Here is a 13,434-nt window from a genome sequence, read left to right as displayed (position 1 = left end):
TGGGTTGAACTAGTACCAATAATGCTGCAGGGACTAAAGGTGATCATGGGGATGGACTGGTTAGGGGCCAATGGGGCCATGATAGATTGCGAGCGCTAGCTAGTGAGAGTTTGAAACCCAAGTGGAGGACAACTGACAATTCATGGAGAGAGGGCCTTGCAAGGGCCAACCCTCTATTCGGATGTAAGAGCTAGGAGGCTTCTCCATTAGGGTCGTTCGGTATTTTTGGCGTACATCTCAAATAAGAGGGTTGAGCCTACGTCAGATTTGATTAGTGTGCCAGTTGTACGATATTTTTGGGATGTCTTTCCCGAAGAGTTGCCAGAGGTGCCTCCGGAGAGGCAGGTAGAGTTTCGTCTTAATTTGGTACTGGGTGCTGCTCCGATAGTCAAAGTGCTATACCGACTAGCTCGGCCTGAGATGCAGGATCTGTCTACGCAACTTCAGGAGCAGCTAGAACGAGGGTTTATTCGTCCGAGTAGTTCCCCATGGGGAGCACCGATCTTGTTCAAGAAAAAGACGGATGGGTCATACAGGATGTGTATTGATTAATTATATTTGAACAAGTTAACGGTGAAAAACCGTTATCCTCTCCCGAGGATCGATGATTTGTTCGATCAGCTACAGGGTGCATCTTGGTTTTCCAAGATTGATCTTCAGTCGGGGTATAATCAGATGAGGATATACTGAAGACAATTTTAGGACTCGGTACGGGCACTATGAGTTTGTGGTGATGCCATTCAGGCTCACCAATGCTCCAGCAACGTTCATAGAAGACTTGAGCTTTCTTATTTCCATTCTCATCCAAATCACAATCTCTTGCGAGATGGGGTCCTCCACAATTTTCGCATCCTACCCTAATAGCATGGATTGCTTGATCCATTTTTGTCATTCTTCGATCTAGACTATCAAGCTTTGCTATCACCGCCGCCATGCTATCACTTGCCGCGTTTACTACCCCTCGAATTACTTTGTTTATCGGATTGTGGTATTCTATAGAGTGCTTAGAGAATTCTTCAATTAATTCTTTAATTACCGGGGGCGCCTTCTTTGTAAGCGGGCCTTGAGAATCAAGTAATTGCCTTGTGGTGACATTGACTCCATCATAGAAAATGGAGACCTCTTGTTGGCTATTAAGGTCATGGTGTGGGCAATTTCTAAGTAGGCTCTTGTATCTTTCCCAAGCTTCATAAAGAGATTCTCCGGGTTGTTGCTCAAAGTTGGCAATGGCTTTGTTTAGCTTGGCTATCTTGGAGGGTGGGCAGAAATGGTCTATGAACTCTTCTTTCATCTTGGCCCATGTGGTGACCGATCCGGGAGGAAGTGACTTTAACCAATCTTTTGCAGCTCCTTTAAATGTGACAGGAAGCATGCGAAGAAGCTGGGTCTTGCGTGGAACATTCGGGACGTTGAAGTAATCGGCCACATCATTCACTTCGTCCAAGTGCTTGTAAGCGTCTTCGTGATCCTTCCCGTAAAAAGGAATCTCCTTGAGTTGGGCGAGAATATGGCCTTTTAGTTCGAAAGTGGCGGTTGCGGGAATTGCGGGTTGCACAATTCCCGGCCCGGTGTCATCACGCATCCTTTTCTTCCATTCCCCCATGGGGACTTCATCAATGTTAGCCATTGTGATAGCTAACTCTTCTTCGGAATCGGTTTCGTGCTCGTAAGTGTGCTCTTCTTCTTCCTCGGTCTCGTACTCGATATCTTCTTGAATTGGTTCTTCAATTGTCAATGAGGCACTGGATGCTCCTAATTTGCTGCTCTTCTTCTTGCTGAAAACGGATTTTAAGTTTTTGAGTGGTGAGTTCTTTGAAGATGTGGTTTCTCCAACGGCTTTTCCTTTGTTTCTTCTTAGTGCAGATTCCGGGTCTTCCAAAGGAGGTACCAGAGGTGTATCAGATCCTCGGGTCATGAAACAGCTGAAAAAAACGAAACAAAAGAAACGAAACGTGTAAAAGGAACAAAAACGGAATGAAAAAAATAAAGCTGAAACAGCGATGTACTCGCCGAGTCGGCACGAATGCACTCGGCGAGTTCAAAGCAAAAACTGAAAAAAATTTCTAGTTATCCTAAAAACAGAATTTTATTCAAACTAAATCTACTTACTGAATTGCTTTGTAAATAACTTTGTGTAAGATAAATCCTACACAAAGGATCGATTAAACTAGAATTTAATACTAATTTTAGAACCGTTCCCCGGCAACGGCGCCAAAAACTTGATGTGTGCAAACTCACTTAGTTTTAAACCTACTTTTAATTATCAAATAACACACAAAAGGCAGTGAACCTATCAATTGTGGTATAGCTAAATAAGCAGGGTATCGAACACAGGGAACGGCAAATTAAACTAAAAGCTAATTTAATCTAAGTTAATTAAGAAGTATGTATTTTTTCTCTAGTTTTACAAGACTAGAAACTTACTAACTATTACTAATTTAAGACTAGAAAATAACGATTTAACTAGATTCAATAATTGGAAAGGAACTTCTGTTTAGTTCAACTTGGTTAACTCTATGGTTGATTTCAAGGTAATAGTGCAATGGATTAATTCTTTCGTTGGTTACCGATTCAAGTGATTAGATTCGTGTTCACTACCCTAATCCTTAGCAAATAAACTAACTCAAACAGTGGCCAATTGTCTAATTTAATTATATTCATTAGATTAATTATTCGGGTTAAGTTAGACTTGCAATAGTTAACTAATTTATTCTTTTTAATTAACCTCTTGTTTGATAGTCATCTTACAAGCTTGCACATGAATTTACTCAATTTTCTTATTAATTCTAGTTTCATATTCATTAATCCTAGACATATAGCATAGTGATCACATAGCATATGAGGTCAATAATCAATAGATGTTCATGCTAATCAATTATCTTCCTATTAACAGAAATTAATTATTATTCACACACAAGGTTCTTTAGCAAGCTAAAATAACAAAAATTCACCAACTTGGAATTAATCCTACCAATCAATCAAACCATATTGTCAACTTTGTATCCCCAAACAGAAGTCTAAAGGTTTTAGCTCATAATTAAAGTAAATAACAGCAAACAAACAAAGTCAAGTTGCTTAATCATAATGAATAAACAAAAGAATAAGTGGAATGATGAAATTTTGCCTTAATTACTCTCCGGAATTGAATTCTAGCTTCCTTCGTCGTCTTCTAGGGTTTTTCTGGCTTCTCAATCGTAGCAAAGCACTTCTGAATCGTCCCAGAACTCCTCTCAATCGATCTGTGGAATTATCTTTAAATATACGAATCGACTCGTCGAGTCAAGTGGTGACTCGTCGAGTCCCTCTCACATTCCCCGTATTGCGATAACTCTCTGGGATCCCGAGTCATCATCTTCTCGATTCTTCGATTGGACTCGCCGAGTAGTCGATTTGACTCGCCGAGTAGGTGCCTTTTTTAGTGTTTTTCTTCTTTATTTCATTCTCGATCTTCTAACTGTTTCTCCCGCTTCCTTTTGCTTCCGAGCTTCATCTTTGGACTGAAAAACATAATTTAACACTTTTAAGTACCTTTTGTCCATAATATGCGATAATTAAGCTAATAAATGAATAAAAATGTATACTTAATATGAACTAATTATGCACATATCACTCACCTTGTGAGTTTAGTCAAATTAGGGTTTCTGACAGCGACGTCTTCGGAAGGCCATGACTTGTGCATACGAACTCCGTTTTTGACGTTCTTTATATCCACGCTTAGATTTTTTAGGAGAACTACAACTCTCTTTCAGACTCAAATAGCTAATTCTAAGCGTATTTTAAATTCCTTATGTTATAGAGATTTTATAGTGTTCGGTTTATCATAACTTCTTCATGCAAAGTCAGATTTAGATGTTCTCTATATTTTTGGAATCGTATAGATGTACACTTTGATTTATGCCATAAAGGATGTATGAAAGTTCATATTTATATTAGAATTATCATGAAATACATAGTGAGTTTACTACATTACTAATATAACAAAATCACATTACATGATTGGTATAATCACATGTGATTGTTATTGACTTACTTTTGACTAGTGTTACAGAGGTGCAGTTTTTGGGGCATATCATTAACCAGGAGGGTATTTCGGGTCATCCAGCCAAGGTTGAGGCAGTGATATAATGGTAAGTACCAAAGAATGCATCTAAGATCCGTAGCTTGTTGGGTCTAGCGGGTTATTATCAGAGATTTATCCAGGATTTCTTCAAGATCATTGTTCCATTGACCCATGTGACCAAGAAGAATGTGACTTTCCAGTGGGGCCGGACCAGCAGTCAGCTTTCGAGACCTTGAGGCAGAGGGTATGCGAGGCCCCGATTCTAGTACTACCTGAGGGGCTGGATGATTTGGTAGTGTATTGAGATGCATCAATCTCAGGGTTAGGGGCGGTACTGATGCAGAAGGGGAATGTTATTGTGTACGCCTTGATGCAGTTGAAGCCTAATAAGGGTAATTACCCCACTCATGACTTGGAATTAGAGGCAGTGGTGTTTGCTCTCAAAATATGGAGGCATTACTTGTACGAAGTTCGGTGCACCATCTTTACTGACCATAAAAGCTTGAAGTATTTGATGGATCAGCAAAACCTCAACATGCGACATAGGAGGTGGTTGGATGTACTAAAATACTATGATTGTGAGATCTTATACCATCCAGGGAAGACCAACGTGGTGGTCGATGCTTTGAACCGCAAGACGGCGGGTTCCCCGATTGGGAACGCTTGTTTGAGGTTGATGAAGATCTCTCCATTGTTGGATATGATCAAGGAGGCTCAAGTCGAGGGTTTGAAGAGAGAAAATTGGAAGTTAGAGCAGATTCGGGGTCAAATTCGCTTGTTTGTTCGGGATGGTCCGGGTATTTTGACACAGTGTGGTTGGGTTTGGGTTCTGGAATCTGAAGGAGTGAGACAAAAGATATTGGAAGAGGCACACAAGTCTAAGTTCTCTATACATCCAGGGGCTACAAAAATGTATAGAGACCTGAGACTGAGTTACTGGTGGCCCTGCATGAAGTGCGAGATTGCCTGGTCCGTTTAGCGGTGCTTTAACTACAGGAATGTCACGGCCGAACATTAGTGGCCTCATGGAAAGGTTCAGCCATTACCCATTCCCATATGGAAATGGGAAGAGATCACCATAGACTTCATTACAAAGTTACCGAGGACAACGAGGGTTGTGGATGCCATATGGGTCATCGTGGACAGTTTGACGAAGAGCGTCTATTTTATTACGATCTCCGAGAGTATCTCTGCTGAAAAATTAGCAGACATTTATGTGCGGGAGGTGGTGGTCATGGGGTGCCGATATGAGTGGTCTCTGATCGGGATGTCTAGTTCAAGTGGGGGATATTTGTAATGCTCGTTTCAGGTATTTATCACTTTTCAGGATTTTTGGGTTTTAGAATGGAACTCGATGAGTTGGGAGCTCCAAATCGTCGAGTAGAGATCATTTTAGACGCTACATTTAGGATCTACTCGACGATTTGGAAGGCCCAACTCGATGAGTAGACACTGTAAAGCGAAACCCTAATTTTCAGGGGTTTGTACACTATTTACGGAAATTATGGCTCATTTGTGGCCTCTCACATTGTCCCTATTGTCCAGAGAGAAACCTTAACCGTGCCTTAGTGCTTCGTTGAGTGTGTGTGAGCTTTGGAGAGTGAATCTTGTGCTCTTTGGAAGGAAACTCGAAGTTTGAAGGGATTGAAGTGAGAAGAAGTCTATAGATTCGACATCTATCTTGTGTTAGCATCCATTTGGAGGTAAAAAGCCTCTACCTTGACCTCTTGTTTCTTGGATCTCCTACCATGGGAATTTAGTGCATTTTTAACCCATTTTAGGAGCCACTTTCAGAGTTGAGCATGATTTGAAGTTGTGACTTTAGATCTGGACACCTTAGGCCTTCTTGGGCCTAGAGATTCAAGCATTTTAAAGCTTTGGCTTTTCCTCATGCCATAAACCCCTTCATAAGCTTAGTTTTGAGTGTTTTAGCCTCTTAAGGCCTTACATGCACGTAAAGTTCACAACTTTACATGGTATATACACCCTAGGGGACTAGATTTGTAGTTTGGAGCTTTAGATTCAACAGGAAATGACTAAACATGAAGAAGGCTGAAGGAACTCAATGAGTTACATAGCCAACTTGACGAGTTGGGCTGGGTTTACCCGCCTTTGTAGATTCTGAGTGAACTCGATGAGTAGGTGAGACGACGATTTGATTGGAGTTTTTAGTCTCCTGTACACTAAAGAACTCGACGAGTTAATCGGGTAACTCGGCGAGTTGACTGGAGTTTTCAGTTTTTTGGACTCGGAAGGAACTCAACGATTTGCTAGATACACTTGACGAGTTGGGCTCAACATGGACTGTTGACCATGACTTTGACTATGGTTGACCAATTTTGACCTTAACGGCATTTCTGGTATTTCAATAGTTTGACAAAGTTGGTCACATGATGATTGTAGGCAGTTAAGTTGGAGCTGCAAGTTGGGATTGACTTTAACAGTTCAACATTTCTTGAGAGGTGAGTCTCCTCACTATACCAATGGGTCGAAGGCACCAAGGCCGACCCATTTAGTTAGTAGTAGTGTTTATTGTGGATTCACTACTGATATGTCTGGTATACATGTATACGAGAATGTGCTAGTACTTACTGATGTATACGAGAATGTGCTAGTACTTACTGACTGGATATGTGAAGACCACGGGGGGAGCCTGTAACGCCCGGATTTCAGGGCTAAGCATTTTTAGACAATGTAATAGTCTAGGTCAACTATTGTAACTCTTTTTAAGTAATAAAGATGAAATATTAGAATTATATGTGAATTATGTGTATTTTTGTGTTTATTACTTAATTATAAAGATATAATTAATAAAGGATAAAAATAAGTGTTAAAATTAAAGTGTGACATAAGCCCAATATCTTTACATAAAGTTGTAGTGGTTGAAACAAGGATTTCAGGGATATAAAGAACGCCGAAATCCGAGTTATAACGAAGAAGTTATGACCAGTCGATGTTTCGCGACGGAACCGGCACGATACCGGGAAGCGTAAATACTGAATTTATGATAGAGCGGGATTTAGCCTTATCAATCTAAACGAAAGTCATAGAATACGTTAAACCGAGAGCGTCCATAAAAAGAACGCCCAAATCTGAGTTCGTATGAGGAAGTTATGATTTTTCGAAGTTTCGGATTAGCAGTGTATAGCCCGAAATTCGAATAATAGATCGAGCGATTTTTAGCCAATGCGACCTAAATGAGAATCGAAGATCTCATTAAGAGTAGCGTAACAAGAAAAAGATGGGGGAAAACAGACGTCGGATGAAGAAGTTATGAATTTTTAACGGACCAATCCTATCCCGGCCTGTTAATAATATAACTTTTAAAATAAAGTCAAAGTTAGCCGACGGAGTCTAAACGAAAGTTGTAGAGTACGTTCCCAACTTCATGTGGATATAAAGAATGTCGAAAACAAAGCTCGCACGCAAAATTTACGAATTTTTAAAGTTTGTAGACGAATTTGCGAGACTTGATGCTAAAGTGCTGACGTGGCGCTTTCCCAGCCGTCTGATGATGATCGCTGAAGTCACACCGGATGAAGACATGTCACCTCGCCTTCGCTATTACGTCCAGCGTACCTTCGGTCCTATCCGTCTGAGTCCGAGTGTGAGACAGCTGGAGTCCACCTGTTGACCTTATCCGAAGCTACGTGGCGCGTAGCTGCTGACGCCCAGCGTAATAATAGTCAGACTATTAATTTGTGAGTTATATTAAGTGTTATTTAACACTTATATAATAGTAATAATAGTCAGACTATTAATTTGTCGAGGTTATCGTTAGACTAAACCCTAGTGGCATTGATACTAGGTTTTATCGAAGGAAAATTGTTTTGAGAGTATCGAAGCGCTGTCCGAGTACTGAGTCACCACCTTTCAGGTGAGTGCATAGTTACTTTCGGCTTACACATAGATATGAAGTATTTATATAAATTACATGCCGTGTGTGCATATTATCTGTATACTAGCTATCTATGTTAGATGAACGATTTTATACACATTTTAAATAATTTAAACTGTATATGTATTTTATATCTACAAAATGTGTTGGGTAGAACATGGGTAGATGTAATAGTTGTTGTGTGATAAAATAAAATAATGAGAGGCCTCGTTATAGATGCTATTGATGATCCATTCATCTAGCGGAGTATAGATGACGACCACGGACTATTCTAGACAGTCCAGTGGAACACTAGCAGGCTCACAACCTGTAGGTGTTTATTTGAATTGTATGCTCACCAGATGTACTCCATCCCCCACATGGTTGCCTTAAGTACATTTATTGCTGAGGAACCCCCTTAGCAGTAATGTCCATCCCGATGATAGTCCTTAGACTAGGTCCCTTGTGTTAGATGTTTTAGGGACGTAAAGTGAGGATAACGGGAACGGGTAATCGGGTTTGTTTGGTTTGATAAAGCTAATAAACTTATTTATTGTGGGTTGAAAACCCTATGTGCTCACCAGGCTCCCAAGCCTGACCCAATCAGTTTCTTGTATTACAGGTAGTGGCGTATGTGCATAGATGTGATGTCTTGGGATGAGAGATTAAAGGATTTTCGGCCTGTAAATACGGAATAATGTAGTAAGACCTATGATGTATTGTTTATGCTTATGATCTGTATCGAACATGACATCCCGAGTCTTTTTAATGAAATACATTTCTATGGAAATGTTTTTGATAAATCTTTATCATATTTTGTTTTGGGACAAACTCCACACATTTTTATTTAAAATGTTACTCTGATTTTTAAACAAAGCATAAACAAAATCGGTATTTTCTGGCCGTGAAAATGGGAATGTCACAGAGCCCATGGCAGTTGGATATAAGATCATGAGGGGGAGCCCATGACATTCCTAGGTAAAGACCATGCGGGGAGCCCATGACGAGTAGTTCAGACAGTGTGAAGGAGAAAATGACACATAGGAGTAAGACCCTGGAGGGAGTCCACGACATCCCTATATACTTGTGTAAGAGTTATGTAGTATGATAGATATTTTTTTATATATGATATGCTAAAGGATTATTATGTTATTTGCAGGGAAGACCCCGGGGGAGCCTGTGATAGTTGGACATACAACCATGACGGGGAGCCCATGGCATTTCTATGTAAAGACCAAGTGGGGGAGCCCATGACAAGTAGGTATAAGACCCTGGGAGGAGCCCACGACATCATTATATGTTTATATGCATGACTTATGTGGTTATGTAGCTTATAGAGCTAATATGGATTATGTGATTATGTGGATTGTGTGTGGGGTATGCTCTGGGGAACTCACTAAGCATTAGCTTATAGTTTGTTGATTATTTTAGGTACTTGAGAGCCTAAGGGCAGGGGCAAGGCTTGATGGCACGATGTGCACTCTCCGACATTTTGTATGGGGACACTCTGATATTTGAAATAAAATGTTGATGTTATGGATCTTGAAAACAGTTGTCATGGATACTTCATATTTATGGGAATGTTTTGTTTAATTAAAAATGAAAATTTATTTGGAAATTTGGGTCGTTACATTTTGTTTGAAACCTCTAATTTAACTTGACATCGTATCCATTTCCACCTTTGATTTATCTGATGGGTTTTGAGCATTGTAACATTCCTATGGTATGCATGCAACCCTAGAAACCTTGGATCTATGTTTTCTCTAATATACATGAAAATTTAATTTTCCAAGGTTTACATCCTAAATAACATGTTATGGGGAACTTGTAATACACAATCAATTAGAATAACATACCTTTTAGTAGCTTGGATTCCTTGATGACTTTGGGAGCCTAGCACCCCAAATGTGATGCCTCAAATGCTTCACACAACACACAACACTTGGAATAACTTGAGAGAAGTTCACTATGGCACAAAAGCGGCTTGCCCTCTTCTTCTTATTCTTACTTCTGATTTTGGAAGCGTATGGGGTCCTTTTATAGTCATGTCACAAGTAGGGTTACTACATGCAAACCCTAATTGACATGGCTTTTCATTTCCCATGATCCATGGGTTTATAACCCCCACGGACTATCCATGGAGCACCTTATGGTTTTTAGCCCAACTCCATAAACCATGGATCATTAGCCCACTACATAAGAATGGATGATTTACACAATCAACCCCATATATTTAATTAGTCTCCTTTTGATCACCAAATTAATTCTAAATTAATTCTTGACCAATACTAATTAAATAATATTATTAATACATTAGAACTTATAATATATTAATAAACCTTAAGTGTCCTTTATCTCATTTTGTCTATCCAAGTGTTGTAATGCCATGCAACCTAAATGGACCATGCCGGTCCGGTTAAGTATATACGAAATATAGTTATGGACTCAGACACTATATCCAACAGTCTCCCACTTGGACAAGTCTAATAACTATAGCTGCAAATATGACTTCAGGATCCGACTAGAAATCGTAGCTCTTTCAAAGTCTCTCGGAACTAAGATGATGATGATGATGATACACCATTTAAGATAAGTGATCATCTAATCCTCTGCTCTCAAGATATCAGCCGGAAAAATACATGGAACGTGGTCTTACTTATTGTCCAGCATTTGTTTCTCGATCTCTGATTTGTTTGACTTAGAAATAAATTGAACACATCAATAAGGTTCTGACCGGGCCCGGTTCATAGGTGAAAACAAAATCATCGAGGCGCCCAGATATCGCTTCTAATCCTAGAAGGAACAGATAAACTTCGACTCATATGCTTGTACTGACTACTTGTTGAATTATGCACAAAGCACGTTTTATAACATTGAGTTACCAATGCGTTTTCGTACAATCAATGTATAACCAACTCATAGTCAAGAACTCATATCTCTAGGTTTGAAGATTTATATGATATTACCGTCTCACGATCACACGAGATAAATTCCATGAAGTGATACAAGTGAGCGTGGGTTGAGTCCAATAATCAGACCTTATGAGCACTCATGAATGTTACAGCAACCATTGATATGTCTAATACACCTTAGACATGCAATCTACAAACCCAATTCATGATAGTCTTAATTCAATACCTACTTCCAAAGTATGACTGACTGATGAGAGTTTGAATTATATAATAAAACATGCAAAATTGAAACAATAGTAAACGATTAACATAAGATAGTAACACTTTACTCATAAATAAACAACTACTTTTATTTAATCATAAAATGTCAATTACATTTTATAAGTTTCAAAACATATCTAATTATTAAAACTAATATCATCCTTCAGCCCGATGCGCCTTGCATGCTGTAAATGCTTAACCCTACTCAGTCCCTTCGTGAGGGGAACTGCTGGGTTCTCATCTGATGATACCCTCTTTGCCACAAGGAGTCCTTCTTCTATTCGATGTCTAATGAAATGGTATTTTCTCAATGTGTCTGGATCTCCTATGATCCCTTGGTTCCTTAGCTAAAGCAACCGCACTTTCGCTATCATAGAAAATTTCCATTGGTTCTTTTATAGCTGGTACAACTCCAAGGTCTCCAATGAAGTTCTTTAGCCATATCGCCTCCTTTACTACCTCACTTGCTTCTATATACTCTGATTCGCAAGTTGAATCAGCTACCGTCTCCTGCTTGGAACTTTTCTAAGTAATTTCTCCTCCATTTAGGATAAAGACCCAGCCAGAATGAGAGTGGAAATTATCCCTATCATCCTAAGAGCTAGCATCGATATACCCTACCACTCTCAAGTCATCACTGCCACCAAGGGTAAGGACCTAGTCCTTAGTCCTTTGCAGATATTTGAGAATGTTCTTTACCGCAGTCTAGTGAGCCTTGACAGGGTTCCCTTGATATCTACTGACCATGCTCAAGGAAAAGGCCACATCAGGGCTAGTACAAGTCATAGCATACATGATTGAGCCCACAGCGGAAGCATATGGTACATGACTCATCTCAGCTATCTCAGCCTCTGTACTCAGACTCTAAGTCTTACGCAGTTTGGCGTTACTCTGGATCGGTAATTCCCCTTTCTTGGAATCCTTCATACTGAACCTTTTCAGCACCTTATCCAAGTAAATACTCTGACTAAGTCAAATTAGTCTCTTACTCCTATCTATCAATATCCTTATCCCTAGGATATAAGTAACTTCCCCAGGGTCCTTCATAGCGAAACACTTCCCAAGCCAGGACTTAACGTCCTGCAGGGTTGGAATGTCATTTCCTATGAGTAGTATGTCATCCACACACAACACTAAAAAGCTAACTATACTCCCACTAGACCTAACATATACACATGACTCATCCTCGCTCCTTGAAAAGCCAAACTCTTTGACTTTCTCATCGAAACAAATATTCCATCTGCGAGATGCTTGTTTCACCCCATAAATAGATTTCTCAAGCTTACACACCCTATTAGGGTACTTTGCATCGACAAAACCCTCTGGATGAGCCATGTAAACATCCTCAGCCAACTTTCCATTAAGGAAAGTGGTTTTGACATCCATTTGCCATATCTCATAATCATGAAATGTAGCTATGGCTAGCATAACCCTAATAGACTTAATCTTTGCTACGGGTGAGAAGGTCTCATCATAGTCAACTCCTGGAGTTTGAGTAAAGCCCTTCGCAACCATTTGCGCTTGGTATGTGTGTACCTTCCCATCTATGTCGGTCTTCTTCTTGAAGATCCATTTGCACCCAACTGTCTTACGACCCGATACATTTTCAACCAAGTTCCAAACTTGATTGTCATACATGGACTGAATCTCACTGTCCATAGCCTCCTCCCATTTGGCAGACTCAGGGGCCTGCCATGGCTTCCCTGTAATTATTAATGTTCATCCAAATTTATCAGTGTACTATCACCGATAAATGTATCACCTTCAGTAGTGATGTGATAACCATAATAAAAATCAGGTGTGTTCCTAACTCTAGCGTAACGCCCCAGAGGAACAGAATCATATATCGGCTCAATAGGAGTTTCCTCCTCAGGTTGGTCGCTAGTGTTTGAGGTTCCTTCACTACTTGAATGTTGAGGCTCTTCAAGGTCAATTTGCCTCCCACTGTTTCCTTGGCTTATGAACTCTCTCTCTCTCTCTCTCTCTCTCACACGAAAGACTCCTCTTCTAGCTACAAAGACCACATTCTCACTATGTCTGTAGAAGACGTAACCAAATGATCTTTGTGGGTTGCCGATGAAAATACACCTCTTACTTCGATGTTCAAGCTTATCATGAGACTCACGCCTCACAAAGGCCTCGCAACCCCAAATCTTGATGTGGTCCAAATTGGGAACTTTCCCAGTCCACATCTCATGAGGTGTTTTGGTAACCTTTTTAGTAGGGACTAGATTCAGGATATGGGCGACAGTCTCTAAGGCATACCCCCAGAATGATATTGGTAATGAAGCTCGACTCATCATGGAACAAACCATATCTAACAA

General features: G+C 40.0%; 1 non-coding gene across 1 annotated transcript; it reads left to right on the top strand.

Moving 5' to 3' along the window:
* The first annotated feature begins 1,136 nt into the window (after positions 1 to 1,136).
* LOC111916813 (small nucleolar RNA R71) lies at positions 1,137 to 1,243 on the top strand. Its single transcript, XR_002858674.1, has one exon. It is a non-coding gene; the product is annotated as a small nucleolar RNA R71 (small nucleolar RNA).
* The last annotated feature ends 12,191 nt before the right edge of the window (positions 1,244 to 13,434 follow it).

Source organism: Lactuca sativa, chromosome 1, assembly GCF_002870075.4.
Source record: "Lactuca sativa cultivar Salinas chromosome 1, Lsat_Salinas_v11, whole genome shotgun sequence".
Taxonomy (NCBI): Eukaryota; Viridiplantae; Streptophyta; class Magnoliopsida; order Asterales; family Asteraceae; genus Lactuca; species Lactuca sativa.
This window is presented reverse-complemented; position numbering and strand designations above follow the sequence as displayed.